At 37.7% G+C, this 16,928-nt stretch overlaps 1 protein-coding gene across 4 annotated transcripts in view; it reads left to right on the top strand.

The window, feature by feature from the left end:
• LOC149847208 (uncharacterized) overlaps positions 1-16,928 on the top strand; it is a 57,767-nt gene that overhangs the window by 31,081 nt on the left and 9,758 nt on the right. The gene's annotated exons all lie outside the window — the stretch shown is intronic.

Below are 16,928 nucleotides of genomic sequence, written 5' to 3'. Positions count from 1 at the left end.
TTGCAAGGATTTTTCACATGGTATCAGAGTTGTTGGGAATTATTGAAGAAGGGTGATTGTTGAAGAAGATCATGTCCCTTAAAAGGCGTGCACCTACCTTTCTCTTGATCCTTGACTTTGAGACTCCTTGCAATATATATCGAAAGAATCATACCACATCAAGTAAGCTCTAAAGACTCACTTGTGGTAAGATCCTCTTCACTTTATATTTTTTCTTCTCAAAATGGTGGAAAAAGACTAACTTCTCTCTTGGGTTCAAACTCAATGGCTCAAATTATCATGTTTGGGCCGGTAATATGGAAGCCTATATCAAGAGTAAAGGGCTTTGGGGATATGTCAAAGGCTCAATGATGTAATCAAAACCAATGATTACCTTGGTAGAAAGAGAAGAATTAAAGATTCTTGAAGGTGAAGAGAGAATCAAAGCACTTAAACACTATCGTAAGAAACATGAGGAATGAGAGATGAGAAATTTTAAAATCCTATCATGGATCTTCTCATCCGTTGAAACAAGAATCAATGCCTACATTATCAAATTCAAAAAGGCCTCTCAAGCATGACAATATCTTGAAAAAAGTACACTTCAAGGGCCTTGATCATATCATAGGATAAGCAAAAATCTAAAATTCTTTCTCCACTTTCGTTTCTTTCTCCTATACCATAGCCTCCATGGATACTCTCAAATCCATCCCTACTAATGCCTACATGCCCATTAAGGTCACCGCCGATGAAAAACCTTTCTCCATAAGATATCCCTTGTACTACATCTAAATCTTCCCAAAATTGACGCTTAATGGAATCATCTAAACCTACTTGTGGTGCATAAACACTAATAATATTAATAATATCCGTACCTAATACTAATTTAATAAGTAAAATCCTATCACCCTTCCTACGGACCTCAACTACATTATCTATAAACTCACGACTCATAACAATCCCTACTCCATTCCTATTCCTATTTATTCCCGGATACCAAATCTTATATCCCCAAGGTTTTATTACTTTTGCTTTCTCACCTACCCATTTGGTCTCTTGTAGCCATAAAATATCAATCTTTCTCCTATACATAACATCTACTAACTCTACCAACTTACCAGTTAAAGACCCTGTTTGTTATTTATATTTGTCCAACCATATGAGTGTTAGAATCTCCACTGGTACCTGTATTGAGAAGAGAGAGAGAGAGAACATAAGAAGAAAGGTAAGAGGGGCTGCGACTGTCACGATTTCAACCACTGAAATCGTGACCTAAACTTGTATTAATAAGTTTACATTACAATAATATGGATCCGGGTCTGTGTGTCCAGACCCGAATAAAATAAAACATTACAAACTTTACATGACTCGGGTCCTATCTAGACTGTACATACAATGGACTTGGGTCGGGTCCTAATGACCTAATGACCCAGAATACCACTTTATCACCCCCCCTCAAGTTGATCATGGTTTTTGACCATGAACAACTTGCCTTTAAGCATCAAAAAACGATCCTTTGTTACGCCCTTTGTAAATATGTCTGCAACTTGTTTTTTAGTATTGACAAAGTCAGACTCCATATCTTTTTCTTCAACTTTTTGTCTCACAAAGTGTTGGTCGATCTCAATGTGCTTAACACGACTGTGATGTACTGGATTGAATGACATGTTGAGAGCACTTTGGTTGTTACATAGCAAGATTGAGTGTGAGATCTTTTCTCCTACTTCAGTTAGTAGATGCCTGATTCATGTGGCTTCGGCAGTAGCGACAACCATAGATCTATATTCAACTTCAGTGCTTGATCTAGCGATAGCCTTTTGTTTTCTACTGCTCCAAGAGACTAAATTTCTTCCAATGAAGACACAATATCCTGATGTAGATCTTTGTTTATCAGGATTTTCTGCTCAGTCTACATCACAATATACAATAAGTTCATGCTCATCCTTGCCATGTGACTGTGGTGAATATATCAATCCATCCCCAATAGTCCCTTTTAGATATCTAAGAATCCTCTTAACCACTTCTATATGTCCAGTACGTGGTGCATGCATAAACTGAGACACTTGATTGACTGAATAAACAATATCAGGACGAGTGAATGTGAGATACTGTAACATTCCTATTAGACTGCGATACCTAGTGGGGTCCTCACACAGATCTCCATCATGAGCGCTACGTTTTTGGTGAAGCACACTTGGAGTTCCTAGAGGTTTGCAGTCTTTCATGCCTGCCTTGCTGAGAACATCTATGGTGTACTTGTGCTGAGTGAGCGTCAAGCCATGAGCTTGGTTATCAACTTCTACACCAAGAAGATAGCGCAGGACACCAAGATCTTTCATTTTAAACCTATGACCTAGTAAGTTTTTTACTTCTTTGATATGAGCTTCAGAGTTTCCTGTGATGACAATATCATCAACATAAATTAATAGTAGAGTGATCACATTCTGGCTTCTAAAAATAAATAATGAGTAATCCAGTACGGAACGGGAAAATCCATGTTTTTGAATCTCAAGCGAGAAGCTATCAAACAAAGAACGAGATGCTTGTTTTAGACCATAGATAGTTCTCTTTAGCTTGCACACATGTGTTTTGCAATTTTGTTCTTGATCTCCAGGGGGTTGTTCCATGTAAACTTCCTCCTTCAAATCCTCATGCAAGAATGCATTTTTCACATCAAGCTGACTCAACTTCCATCCATGTTCAACAGCCAGGGAAAGAATAATTCAAAATTTTCCCATTCTCACCACCGGACTGAAGGTCTCATCATAGTCTTGCCCTGCTTCTTGGGTGAACCCTTTTGCCACAAGTCTTGCCTTGTATCGTTCAATGGTTCCATCTGACTTATACTTTATTTTTTAGACCCATTTGCATCCGACAACATTTTTGTCAGGTGGTCTGGGAACAACTTCCCAGGTTCCACATTCATGTAAGGCCTGCATTTCATCATTCATGGCTTCTACCCATTTGGTAGAAGTGACTGCCTGATAGTACATAATGAGCTCATCTTCCTTATTGAGTGCAGTTAAAAGGAGCTAAAGATCCAAGGAGAAGTTATAGCTGACCCACCTATTAATAGGATGTCGTATGCGATTTGATTTTTTGACCTCAAGAGTATGAGAGGAAGTAGGATCGGCAATTGAGGCATGATCTGAATGGCTTGATGCTTTCAGTCTCTGTTTAGAATAGAAAATGCCTTTGTATCTGCCCGGTACGAATGATGGTACTTCCTCCTCATTCTGTGATCCCGATGTCCCAGTGTTCTTAAACATTTCTTCTTCTTGCTGCACACAATCTGGGGAACCGACTTCATTGGAACTAGCAAAAAGTTCTGAACTCAGCCAAGGATAGTAAACTTCAGTTGTGTTAGAGGACATATCTGTTGTGTCGGCTCTGTGATTAAAATTTTGCTCATCAAAGACAATATTCCTTGAGATTCTGATGCGCCTGTTGGTTGGATCATAACACCTATGTCCTTTGTAGTCATCTGCGTATCCCACAAATCTACACTTCTGAGCCTTGTCCTGAAACATGTTTTTCAGGGACTGATCAATATGCACATAACAAACACATCCGAAGACACGCAGATCATAATAACTAAGGTGAGCTCCAAAAAGACAGTAATAAGGAGACTTATTTTCCAGAACAACCATAGCCAACCTATTTATCACATGTACGGCAAAATGAAAAGCTTCTGTCCCTAGGTTGATGGGAAGATTACTGTCGTGAAGCATACTCATGGCACTTTCAACGATATGCCTATGTTTTCGCTCAACAATCCCATTTTGTTGAGGTGTGTGTGGACATGACACCCTTGTTCCTATTCCGTTATTTTGAAGAGAAGAAATAAAATCACGAGATGAGAACTCCCCACCTCCGTCATATTGAAAAAATTGGATGGACTCAGAAAATTAATTTTTAACTAAGGAAAGAAAATTTTAAAACAAATGAAAGACTTCCGACTTATTTTTTATGAAATATATCCAAGTGTATCGAGAATAGTTATCAACAAAGATTAGGTAGTATCTGCTCCCAGATCCAGAGACAATTGGAGCGGGTCCTCATACATCAGAACAAATTATTTCAAAAGGTTTTGAAGCTCTCTTATTAATGGAATGAAAAGACAATACATGACTTTTGCATGAAAGACAACTGTGACACTTCTGACTTTTCTCATCCCCATTGAGACTTTCCTTTGGAATGAGATTATTAGAGACAAGTTTCTCAATAAAATGACTCCCACAATATTCTAATCGACTATGCCATAAGAAAGGCTTATTACATTCAGAAATACTAAAAACATTTGCAGAAGAGGAGGAATACGACTCTAATGAAGACTTCGTGTAATAACAAAAAAAAAAGAAAAAAAAAGTTTTGGTTTGGGCCGGATCCGGATCCGACCCGGGCCACCGCCCCTCGCTGTCATTAAAAGACAGCGAGGCAGGCGGGAGGAGGGTTACAAAACCCCCCTCACCGCCTCTCGCTCTCTGTTCTCTCTTTTTCACCCTCTCGTCTCCGACTCTCTCCCTCACCGACCCTCTCGTCTCCCTCTGTCTCTCCTTTTCTCTCTCTCGCTCGTCCACCCATCGACATCGGCGACCCCCGACAGTCGCCATCGACATCGGCGACCACCCCTTTCCTTCCGGCGAGCTTCCTCCGAAAACCCCCTGGTACACCACCGCTTCCTCTTTCCCTCTTTCTCTTCTCTCTCTCTCCCTCACTTCTCTGTGTGGCCACGGGAGGGGTCAAACCCCCTCCCTGTGCCCCCTTTTAGCAGGGGAGGGGCACGACACCCCTCCCTGCTCTCCGTTATGGTAGGGGAGGGGGGCTGAGCCTCCTCCCTTCTCTCGTTACGACAGGGGAGGGGCTGAGCCCCCTCCTTGCTTCCGTTACGGTAGGGGAGGGGCCGAGCCCCTCCTCCCTGTCCTTTTTTGATGTGCCAGCAGGGGCCGATGGCCACTGCCTTTTTGTTGTGCCAGCAGGGGCCGATGGCCCCTGCCTTTTTGTTTGCCAAATCAGTGATTTTTTTTCCAAGGTTGACTGATAAAAAAACATCGAATCAGTTCATATATCAAACATTTTTGGAAATTAAAAATAAAAATAAGAGGAATTAGGGGAAAATAACTTATAAAAACCTCTGATTATGAGAAAACACCTCAATGATGAAGTAGAAGATGACCTTCCTCATTATTTTGATTTAAAAAAAATTGTAAACAAGTGAAGGATCAGGTTTGAAGGTACTGGGTTTTTCGAGGGTCTTACTAGTGATTTTGCATGGGGCTCTGTCAAAATCGAATGACATTGATAAGATAGTAATCAAATCACATCTGCATTCCAACATAAAAAAAGATCGAGCGAGGCAAGGAGAGTCAGGATTGATGTGATGCTATAGCGCCAATAGGCTCGGGGCTGATAAGAGTGAGAGTGAGTGAGAAGAGAAGGAGCGACAAAGAGAGCGAGACAAGGAGAGCCATTGAGAGAAACAAAGAGAGCGAGAGAAGGAGAATGAGAGAGAAACAAAGAGATGGAACAAGAGAGGATGCAAAAGGGGTGTATGTTCTTGAAGAAACAAAGAGATGGAACAAAAGTGCGATCTACATTGCCAGTAACAGAACATTCCACGAACGCACCAAACACATCGAAATGGATTGTCACTACGTCAGAGAGGAATATCTACACGGGATAATTGATCTGCCATATGTCACTTCAGAATATCAGTTAGCAGACTTCTTTACAAAGCCTCTCGCTGCTCCCCGATTTCACTTTCTCTTAGACAAACTTTCGCTCATTGTACCGTAAGTTTGAGGGAGAGTGTTAAAATGTAAAACTGTATATTTATATATATATAATAATATAATATTATTATATATACATATATGTACAGTTTTACATTTTAACACTCCCCCTCAAACTTACGGTACAATGAGCGAAAGTTTGTCTAAGAGAAAGTGAAATCGGGGAGCAGCGAGAGGCTTTGTAAAGAAGTCTGCTAACTGATATTCTGAAGTGACATATGGCAGATCAATTATCCCGTGTAGATATTCCTCTCTGACGTAGTGACAATCCATTTCGATGTGTTTGGTGCGTTCGTGGAATGTTCTGTTACTGGCAATGTAGATCGCACTTTTGTTGTCACAACACATTTGTGAAGCCTTTGTTGCTTCAACTCCCATGTCAGCAAGCAGTCGTCGGAGCCAAACTACTTCCATGGTCGTGGTTGCCATGGCTCTGTATTCAGCTTCGGTGGATGAGAGAGATACCTTCTGCTGCTTTTTACACCTCCACGAGATTAATGATTCCCCTAAAAAGACACAAAAGCCAGTGATTAAGTGTCTGTTATTGGGATCACCTCCCCAATCAGCATCAGTATATGCAATTAAATCAAGAGAAGAGGAGGAAAATAAGAAAAGTCCTCGTGAAAGAGAGGACTTGATGTATCTGATAATACGCATGACTGCTCCCATATGAACAGAAGTAGGAGCATGTTGAAATTGACTTGCTGTATAAACAACATGTGCTATATCTGGTCTGGTAATGGATAGATAGGAAAGTGCCCCGACAAGCTGTCTGTAAGGAGTAGGGTCTGCAAGAAGTTCTCCATCATCAATCTTCATTTTAACATTAACAACTTCTGGAGTGTCAACTTTCTTATCATCAGTAATACCAGACCTGAAAACAATATCAAAAGCAAATTTAGTCTGAGATAATAAATATCCTCTAGGAGAATAAGCAACTTCAATGCCTAAAAAATATCTCAACAAGCCCAAATCAGTCATTTCAAAATGAGATTTAAGAAGTGTTTTGATTGTTTTAACTCCCTGTTTATCGCTTCCGGTGATGATCATATCATCCACATAGAGAAGAAGCACAATGATCCCTGCATCAGAATTCTTAATAAACAAAGCAGTGTCAGTTAAACAGAATTGAAAACCAATATCAATCATAACACGACTAAACCTATCATACCAAGCTTTTGGTGTTTGTTTAAGTCCATAAAGAGCTTTTTCTAAGCGAAGGACTTTACCCTTAGGAATACTTAGACCAGGAGGGGGTTCCATATATACTTCTTCAACTAGCTTTCCATTTAAAAAAACATTTTTGACATCCATTTGAAAAATAGACCATTTTTTGATAGAAGCTAAGGCAATTAAGGTTCGGACAGTAGTCATACGAGCCACCGGAGCAAAGGTTTCTTCATAATCAATCCCATATTCTTGGGCATAACCTTTGGCTACTAAACGGGCTTTATATCTTTCAAGAGTACCATCACTCTTGGTTTTAATTTTATAAACCCATCGACATCCTATAGTTTTCTTCCCTGGAGGAAGATCTTGAATATTCCATGTAGAAGCCTTTTCAAGTGCATCTAATTCAGCTTTCATGGCTTCTATCCATTTGATATCATTTTTTGCTTGAAAATATGTGGATGGTTCTTCATATGAGTGAATTAATGCAATAACTGCCCTATATGTGGGTGAGAAAGACTCGTATGATACAAACTTTTCTGGAGGCCTCGAGATTCGGGATGATTGTCTAGTTGGAATGTTAGAATATTTCTCAAGTGCACATGGAGTATTAGACTCTTGTCGCCTGGAATATTGAATACTAGTATCTCTATGAACTTCTTCATTTTCAACATTAAGATCAATAATTCTTTGATCATCATCAAAGTTACAATCAAGGTCATATTCATCAGATGTTGATGTTAGATCTAGCAAAAAGGAGTACTCAGTGACGTCTTTTAATTTTCTAAAATCAAAGCTCTCCTTTTCAAGAAAGGAAACATTTCTAGACACATATAGTTTATTATTTTTGAAGTCAAAACATCTATAACCTTTCTGGTTTTCAGCATATCCTAAAAAGGCACAGGGAATCGCACGAGGGGAAAGTTTATCATTTTTGTCAGTAAATATGAAACATTTGCACCCAAATATTCTTAATCTAGAGTAGTCTGGAGAAATGTTCATTAGTTTTTCAATGGGAGTGATATTTTGTAACGAAGAAGATGGCATCCTATTAATGAGATAGGTGGCAGTTAAGGCAGCTTCTGCCCAAAAGTCTTTAGGGACTTGATTTGCTATTAATAAAGTTCTAGTGGTTTCTATAATATGGCGATGTTTTCGTTCTGCCAGTCCATTTTGTTGAGGTGTATAAGGACAAGATCTTTGATGTGTGATGCCATGCAATTTAAGATAATTTTGAAAATCTGTGGATAAAAACTCTCCCCCTGAATCTGTGCGAAAAATAGTAATATCATTTTGAAATTTGTTTTTAACCATATTATGAAAAGTTTGAAAGTATGAAAATACTTCAGACTTATGTTTGAGAAAGTACATCCACGTATGTCGGGAGAAATCATCGACAAAAATAACATAGTAAACAAATCCTCCTTTAGAAATTACTGGTGCAGGACCCCAAACATCCGAGTGTATTAATTCAAGTGGTCTTGAAAGAAAAAGGTTCTGTTCTGAAATGGTAATCTTTTCATTTTGCCGAGAATACAATCTTTACAATCAAATGATTCAGAGTTACAAAATTTTCCTAGATTTGGAAAATGTTGGATTTTGGCTATATGTGGGTGACCAAGTCTCTTATGCCACAGTTCCAACTCTATTTTTTGAATATTATAACAAAAAGCTTTCTTCGGCATTTCCAAAAAATCCATGTAATAGAGTCCTCCTTCTCTATGGCCTTCCCCAATCAGCTTGCCTGACTGACGATCCTGTACCCAACAACCATGAGAAGAAAAAGAAATATTACACCCATAATCAGAAATTTGAGATACAGATAAAAGATTTAAATTTAATTTGGGAACATGTCTAATTTCTGGAATAAAAAAATTTTTTGTTTTATAAATTTTTTCAAAATTTCCTATTCCTTCTATTTCAAGAGAAGTCCCATCAGCAGTAAAGACCTTTGACACACTTGTTTTATTTTTAACACATTTGGATAGACTTTGATTATTTGGGGTCATATGAAAAGATGCACCAGAGTCAAGAAGCCAAGAAATTTTACCTAAATCAGAAAAAGATGAGGCTGCTGCGCCGGTTGAAGCTTCAGATGAGGAAGAGGCACCTTTGACGAGAGGCTGAAGAATCTCCATTAGTTGGGCCAGGGAAACTGGTGCATCCTGATCTTTAGGCTCCGATCCAGCAATTGCAGCTCTTTTTTCTCTCAGCTCCTTAAGTTTGGGACATTGTGGCCTGTAGTGTCCCGGTTCATGACAGTGATGACAAATAACTTTCTTCTTATCATAGTCACCATTTTGTCGGTTAAAGTGAGGAGGCCTATATGATCGAACATGATTCCCTGGTCTAGACACGGCTAAAACGGAATCATCTTCAATTTTTAAAGAACCTTTCCGGAGATGATTTTCTTTCATTGTTAACTCTTCAATAGTTTCAACAATAGAATGAATTTTTCCCCGGTGAAGTAGGGCCGATTTAGTGGTTTCAAATTCCGGCCTTAATCCAGTGATAAACTGGTAAAAATGTTCAGCATCGAGTTGTTTCTGACGAAGCTCGATGTCTTCGGCACAATGCCACTTTGGTTCTAAAAGGGAAAGTTCTTCCCAAAGTTCGGACAACCCATTGTAATATTCACGAATAGTTTTGTCTCCTTGTGTCATCATTCGAACTTTTTCTTGGAGGTTGCACACGTGTGCAATATCTTTAAGGGAATACATATTCTTAAGGTATTCCCATGCCTTATCGGCATGATCAAATTTGGCAAGACTTGAGCATTTTTTAATGTCAACGCTATTGATAAGCCATGACATTATCTTCGCATGAGATATTCTCCATTCTTTCCATTTCTTCTCGTATGAGGCAATAGCCTTGATTTTCTCTTCTTCCGATAGAGGGACCTCTTTATCTCCCTCCTTTTTAGTAAGAGATAGCTTAGGTTCCGAATCGGAACCATCCACAATCCCCCATAAGCCTTTTCCCCATATATGGTGCTTCATGATTGAAGCCCATGTTACATAGTTCGTATCGCTTAGTTTCATAGGCATGATGGTGACTTTATCATTGTCATCCATCGATTACAAGGAGAGAAAGAATAGGGATAGAAGAGAAACAAGAAGGAAAATGAGAAAGAAAGAAAAAAAAAACAATACAACAAGATGTGAAATCTTCTCCAATGAAGTGATAAAACACTTCTCTTCAAGTGGCGAACACTTTTGCAAACGGGCACGGAAACCGAGGCAGCTTTTCCTCAAGATTTAGTACTTCCGCGGCTCTGATACCATGAAATGAAATGGGGATCTTCGAAACACGTGCTTTGATTAACAAGAGCAAGTGTCAAGAATGACACTAAAGCATAACCCTTAAAAAGGGTATAACTGGAAACAAAATAAAAATAAAAATGTATTCTTTATTGATATGAAAAACCAATTGCTTAAGAAGCATTGGGGTAAAATACAAGAGGGGCTGCACCCCTTTATATACACAGCTGAAAGAGGACTCAATAGAGCTGTTGGGCACAGTCCAACAGCTCTAACAGCTCTATTAAGAGCTGTTGGACTCTGTCAGTCCAACAGCTCTATTGCTAGTCAAGTCTGGACAAGACTTGACTAGCAACAGTCATTCTAGTTCAAACTGAACTAGATGACATAAAGACAAAAAAATAAAAATAAAGGAAAAAAAATACAGAAAAGAAAGAAATTAAAAATGTATTTATATATATATATAATATAATATTATTATATATACATATATGTACAGTTTTATATTTTAACAGGTGGAGGATACCAGAAGTCGGTGAAGAATGCCAGAGATCAATGGAGCACTGGCGGTGGCTGAGAACTTGAGAGAGAGGAGAGAGTTGTGAAAATGTGAAACAAGAATCCCCAATGATTTGGGTTTTTGTTTCTTTACGATTTTTTCAAAAATGCCCATTTTGCCATCATTAAGAAAATATTTTATTTTATTTTTTAGGGGAAAAAAGTTTAAGAAAAGGGTAAAGCTGTCCACCCACTTCAAAACAGTTTTTAACTAGGTAACTCACTCCTTTAATGGAAAGCGCGTTTCCCATTAAAGGGAAACACTCTTCTCATTAAAGGGAAACACACTTCCATAATCAAAGTAGGCGCTTCCCCAAGCCTATTGGTGCTTCTGGTAACTCTGAGTCAGATCAACATTAGGTGTCAAATCAGTAGTAGGAGGCTGAACCATATCTTCCTTGGGAGCATTATGATGACGCCTGTGATACGTGTGTAGATAAAAGGTTAAAGGAGCACTCTACTGCGAGGAATTTGATGCTGCGCTCAAGTTCGTTGCAGTACTATGATCAATACATGGGGCTGATAATGAAAGCTTTGGCTGCCCATCTGCTGTTGGCTGATCTGGGCACGATGTGATTGTTGTTGGACAAAAAATCGATGACTGTTTGTGTGAGCTGGGCTAATGCGGTTGCTGTCATTGTGGGGGAGTATCAAACTCATTATCATGAAATATAACATGCCGTGAAATAATCAATTTACCAATAATGGGATTATATCACCGGTATTCTTTATAAGTATCATCGTATCCAACAAACTTGCACACTTGGGCCTTAGGTGAAAATTTATCTCTCAACGAATCGTGAATATTGCACGAAACACTTACTCCCAAAGGTCCTTAAGAGAGAGTGATCAGGTTGCTTCCCATGAATCATAAAGAAAAGCGAGTATCCTCCAAGAGGAGCAAGTAGCATATGGTTGATAAAAAAGATATCTGCCGATGCTTTCTCTCCGCCACCCCATTCTGCTAAGAGGTTTGTGGACAAGACAACTCACGTTTGATCTCATGATCATCAAGATAATTGGAAAAGGCCACAAACACAAACTCATCACCACCATTACTACGAAAATGCAATATTTTATGAGAAACCTGATTTTCAACATGGGTTTTAAACTTTTGAAAGACGGAGAATGTAACCACCCCAACTCATACCTAAGAAAAAGTGCAAATTTTTTTAAACCATTGTGGAAATCTTCTCAGAGACCCGAGGCCTTTATAGTTCCAACACAACTAGGAAACTCGAAGAATCACAAGGGATCTTATACCCATCTTCCAAATTATAGCAAACCAACTTTATTAATTAAAAAATAATAGTCATAAGACAATTGTAAAATATCATAGTGCATAAAAAAATTAAATAAAAGAAAATAAAAGAAAATAAAAGAAAAGAGCCATGCTATTCAAGAGAGCCTGTCAAGCAGTCATGTAGTTCCCTCGTAGCTCCTCTCATAAGTAAGTCACCTCACTGATCTCTTGAAGCTATGAAAAACACAAAAGTAAGGGTGTCAGAAATCTAAAGAATTCTGTGTACGAATCCCTCTAATGAAACACATAAGCATAAGGAATACATATAAGATTCATGCAATAATCTAGAGTGATGCAATTATGATAATTTCATAATTTAAGCAATCATTTAAGCAATAAAGAACAAGTGCTAAATAAGAGGGAACAATTACTATCAATAAAGAACATTAATTATGTATTAAAGACATGTTATCATGCAATAAAAAATATATATTATGCAATCACTCATATATCACAAGGGAACAAATGCATAACAGAAATATGCATGATTTTTGTGCACATGCATGAATAAAATTATTATCTTTAATCAAGTTCTCTTATTATATGGATGCCCCTATTAAGATGCACATAATTTAAGTTTATCTTTTTATTATTGTTGCTTGCGGATACACCAAATGTGTAAGAATTTCTGAGGTTAAGTAGGGTTCTTAGGGTAACTTAGCACACATATTGTATTTTATTACTGAGTTCCAAACTTAGCCCTCGACCGAATCAACCTTCAGAACATTTGTCCTCACATCTAATGTCGAGACACTAGGGACTTTCGCATTTACAAGTGTCACTTTATTGGTATACGAAAATAACAGTTGTGTCTACTAAGGTTGCTAAACTAGGAAGCAAAAGCGTAAAACGATACGGGAAGCGAAAGCGAGAAGCGAGATATTTTAAATTTTATAGGAAGCAGAAAGCGAAGTATCAATTTGAAAGAGAAATATGAATAAAAAATGAAGCATTATGGTAACTTAATAGGAATCGAACAAAAAACAAATAAAAACTAAAATAAAATTGATCATTCTTATATTTCATGATTTTTCACTAAAAGAGTTAAATTTTTGTTAAAATCTAACAATGAAGGTTACCAATTTAGAGAAAGTACATGGGAAGTGAGAAAATACATGAAAAAAAATATAAGAAAAGCATATAGGAAACATAGACCATGCGTGTGGGAAATATAGAAGCAACGTAGGAGAATCGAGATTCTCATGAAGTTTCGGAAGCGAGGAGTATCACGCTTTCAAAGCAAGTTTCTGGAAACTGAGCTTCCCACCTACCTAAGAAGCTTTCGGTAACTCTAGTGTCTACACACTACTCCCAGATAAAATGACTGACTCTATTTAAAACCGTGGTCAGGAGAAAGAACCTCAATATCGGATTCAAGGCTAACAATAATGCATACGGAGTTTTTGTATTCTCGTGGTTTTTCAAAATTGAAACTCTAAGAGTCTCATTCTAACGACGGGATATCTCAGAACGTATATTACACTGTTTTTTTATCTTTTATATTAATAGTCATTCAATTAATTTGCCATTCATCATGCAAAATTTGTAACACAAATTCGCATATCCAAACGCGAGGCTTGTCACAAAACCACAACCTGTGGAAAAACATAAAACACTACAGTATAGTGAAACAATATCAATGTGACTTTTGCGATGTATAAAAACTAGTAAAGAAGGAACAACCCAAGCTCCAGGCTCACCAGGCCTATGATGATTCATTTTGATCATCGATGCATCATATGCAAAAATCATAATATGCCATATATGCAATAATGTCCACATGCTTTCCGATGCTCGTTCACATATGCCAATTTGACAATGTGCACGAAACAATAACATTCATATGCATGTGCATGAGTTCACACATTCATGTTAAGTGTATGCTTCCATTCAATACCCAAATTCATGTCACATGCATTCTTTCATTCATAAATCATCTCCATTTGAACATATGAATATTCATGCAATAACACACATGTGAAGCACACACTAATTTCTAGTAAACACACACAACATTTTTGGAATAACACCTTAAATAGGCATATCTTAACAAATAGGTATGTGAGATACACAAAACAAATAAATGTATGCACATGTTTCAAAATCTGTAGAAAGCTGCACCTAGATTTTTGACACTCGGGCTGGTTCGGTTGAACCCATCCTGCTGCACCTAAACAGGTGCTGCAGCTGCTGCCCACCCTGCTCAACAGACCGGCAACATCGACTGTGTTCAACAGGGTGCAACGCGCAGCTGTTCAGCCACAAATTAGTAGCCGGCTGGGGGTTGACAGACCCCAGCCAGACTACATAAGTCTCTTTTTTTTCTGAAACATTCCAGCACATACATGCTGAGCCTGGCAGCTTCCTGCACCTACCGAGCTGGCTACTCGGCTGGGCCTGGCAGGAGATGGTTACGCCCAGCCCAGCCGAGCTGGGCTGCCAGCCAACCCAGTAACGTCACACAAAAATAACACGAACAACTTCGAATGTGCAGGGACAAACTATGGTTTGTTTTATTTCGGGTATGCATGCATACAAATGTATATGGTCAATATCCATACACGTTCAACTGTCATGTTCATAAATATACATATGAACACCCAGATACAAGCACACAGATTCTTGGCATCTAAAGTTTCCTATGAATCTATAAGAACAAATCAACATGAAGTATTCAACAGGACATGCTATTCTCGCATGAGCAATAAAGAAAAATTAAAATAAAATTTCTGGTTTAAGATGTCAGCAAGTATGCCTGAAAAAAAGACCTTTTGTAGAGTGTCTGCCCAGCCGAGCCCACTCGGCTGGGCCTTGCAGTGCCCTGCACGGGGTCGGATAGACCCCAGCTATGACGAGGCAGTCCAACCTGTCAGGTCTGGACTGACAGATAGTAATTACTATAGAAAACCAATGTACTATGCATATTTATAATCTGATTTACATCAATATAAAGATTTATATTCAAGAGTACATGTTTATGTAGATTCCTTTTCAAATGTACATGGATATGCAGATTCATAATCAGGTTCACATGAATATGCAGATTCATGTTTAAAAATACATGCACATGCAGAATTATCATCAGATTAGCATGAACATGCAGATTCATGTTTAAGAGCACACATATATTTTTGTTCCAAAATGAATCGAAAACACATGCATGCCATGAACATTTAGCTTACATGTATATACTTATTCAAGAACACATGCATATTCAGATTTCTCAACTACAACACCATTATAAAGACTTACTGAAAAATTCATGAATACACTATTGTTTCATCAGATATTTACATGCCTCTAACAGTCCATAACATGGGTCATCCATGGAAATCGATTTTTCATCGAAAGTAAGTTTTAAATAACACTTATACAATAAATAAAAATTCTGTTTTAGCATATACAGAAATTTATTCCTTAAAAAGATGAATAAAACCACAAACAAGTCCATGAAAGAGGATCTATAAATCTTCCTCCATGTGTTTTAAAGTAGACATAAAGATCTACTCTTTTCCTATGGATTACCATCCAAACCAAGGATGGAAAACCCATCTACATTCAATTTCTCACTTGATTCAAGAGAGGAAACCCGTACCTTTGCCATGAATCGAAAAGAAGAATGGTGTTGATGGTGAAAACGTCGGATGGCTGGAGATCAAGTGATCTCCCTCTTCTTCTTCCTCCTTCCTCTCTTTTCTTTTTTTTTCCTTTTCTCTTTTCTTTCTTTCCCTTTCATTTTTTTTTATCTTAAATAGGGTAAGAGGAAGGTGCCCCCCCCTTCTCGAGCCCTTTCTAGATGGGCTGAAGATGGGGAGTTTCCTCTTTTGAGGAAACCCATACCCCCTCTTTCCAAAATTTTTCATCTCTCTTAAATTTGACTTTTTTTCAAAGTTTCTAATTTTTTAAAAGGTCTTTCTAAACTTTCTTTAGCCTACTTAGACATGTACAATGACTCCTTTAAGAAGTCCTAAACAACCCTAAAAATAAAATTCGAAATTAAATAAAATTAATTAATTATTTAGTATTAAATAATTAATAATTATTTAGAAGTTTCCAAAAATAACCAAATTAACTTAGGAGACTTCTTAACCTTAATTAACTCCAATTGAAAGCTTTTTAATGAATTTAAAGCTAAAAAATTGTTGGGCATGAATTTGGATATGGACCTGGATCCAAGATCCAAATCCATCTCCAAAAATCCAAATGGGTTTTGGACTGGACCAAATCCAGATTAATATGGGTCTTGGATAGAGTCAAGATGCATATTAATTTGGATTAAATCCATTGGATCCAGTCCGATGTAAATCCGAATCCGAACCGATAAACTGTTTTTTTTTCTTCTTCGAAAAAATATGATTTTCGAGCCAACTGGAACTCGAATTGAGAAAAATAACATATCGTTGCGCTCAACATTCTGAGACACATCCAACGATATATCACATGATTATCAATTTTGAATTTTGCCCGAAAATAACCCGAATCTCGCTTGAATTTAAAGGTAGAAAATAAAACTCTTTCTTACATTTTAAATGGCTCGTTTAGACCTAGTTGATGAGACCTGGGCCAAGCTCAGACTCAAATGCATCGGTCTAATATCGAGGTTCAAACGATTTTTCTTCTATACTTAGCTAAATTTTCAAAAATCTCAAATTTAACTAAGTGTGAAAATATGCGATATTACTGAGAATACTTGATCTTTAGATTTCAAAAAATAGATCCAGTATAGCGAGAAAAACCATCCACGAAAATTACATAGAAACGAGATTTAGACAATTTAGCTATTGTTGGTAAGTTTGTGAAAGTTACTTGTTCATTTATGATATTGTGACTTAAAGTGCAAACATGAAATTATGATTCAACAATGAC

The sequence above is a fragment of the Nuphar pumila genome, chromosome 2 (assembly GCF_984573655.1).
Source record: "Nuphar pumila chromosome 2, dmNupPumi1.hap1.1, whole genome shotgun sequence".
Classification (NCBI taxonomy): Eukaryota; Viridiplantae; Streptophyta; class Magnoliopsida; order Nymphaeales; family Nymphaeaceae; genus Nuphar; species Nuphar pumila.
This window is presented reverse-complemented; position numbering and strand designations above follow the sequence as displayed.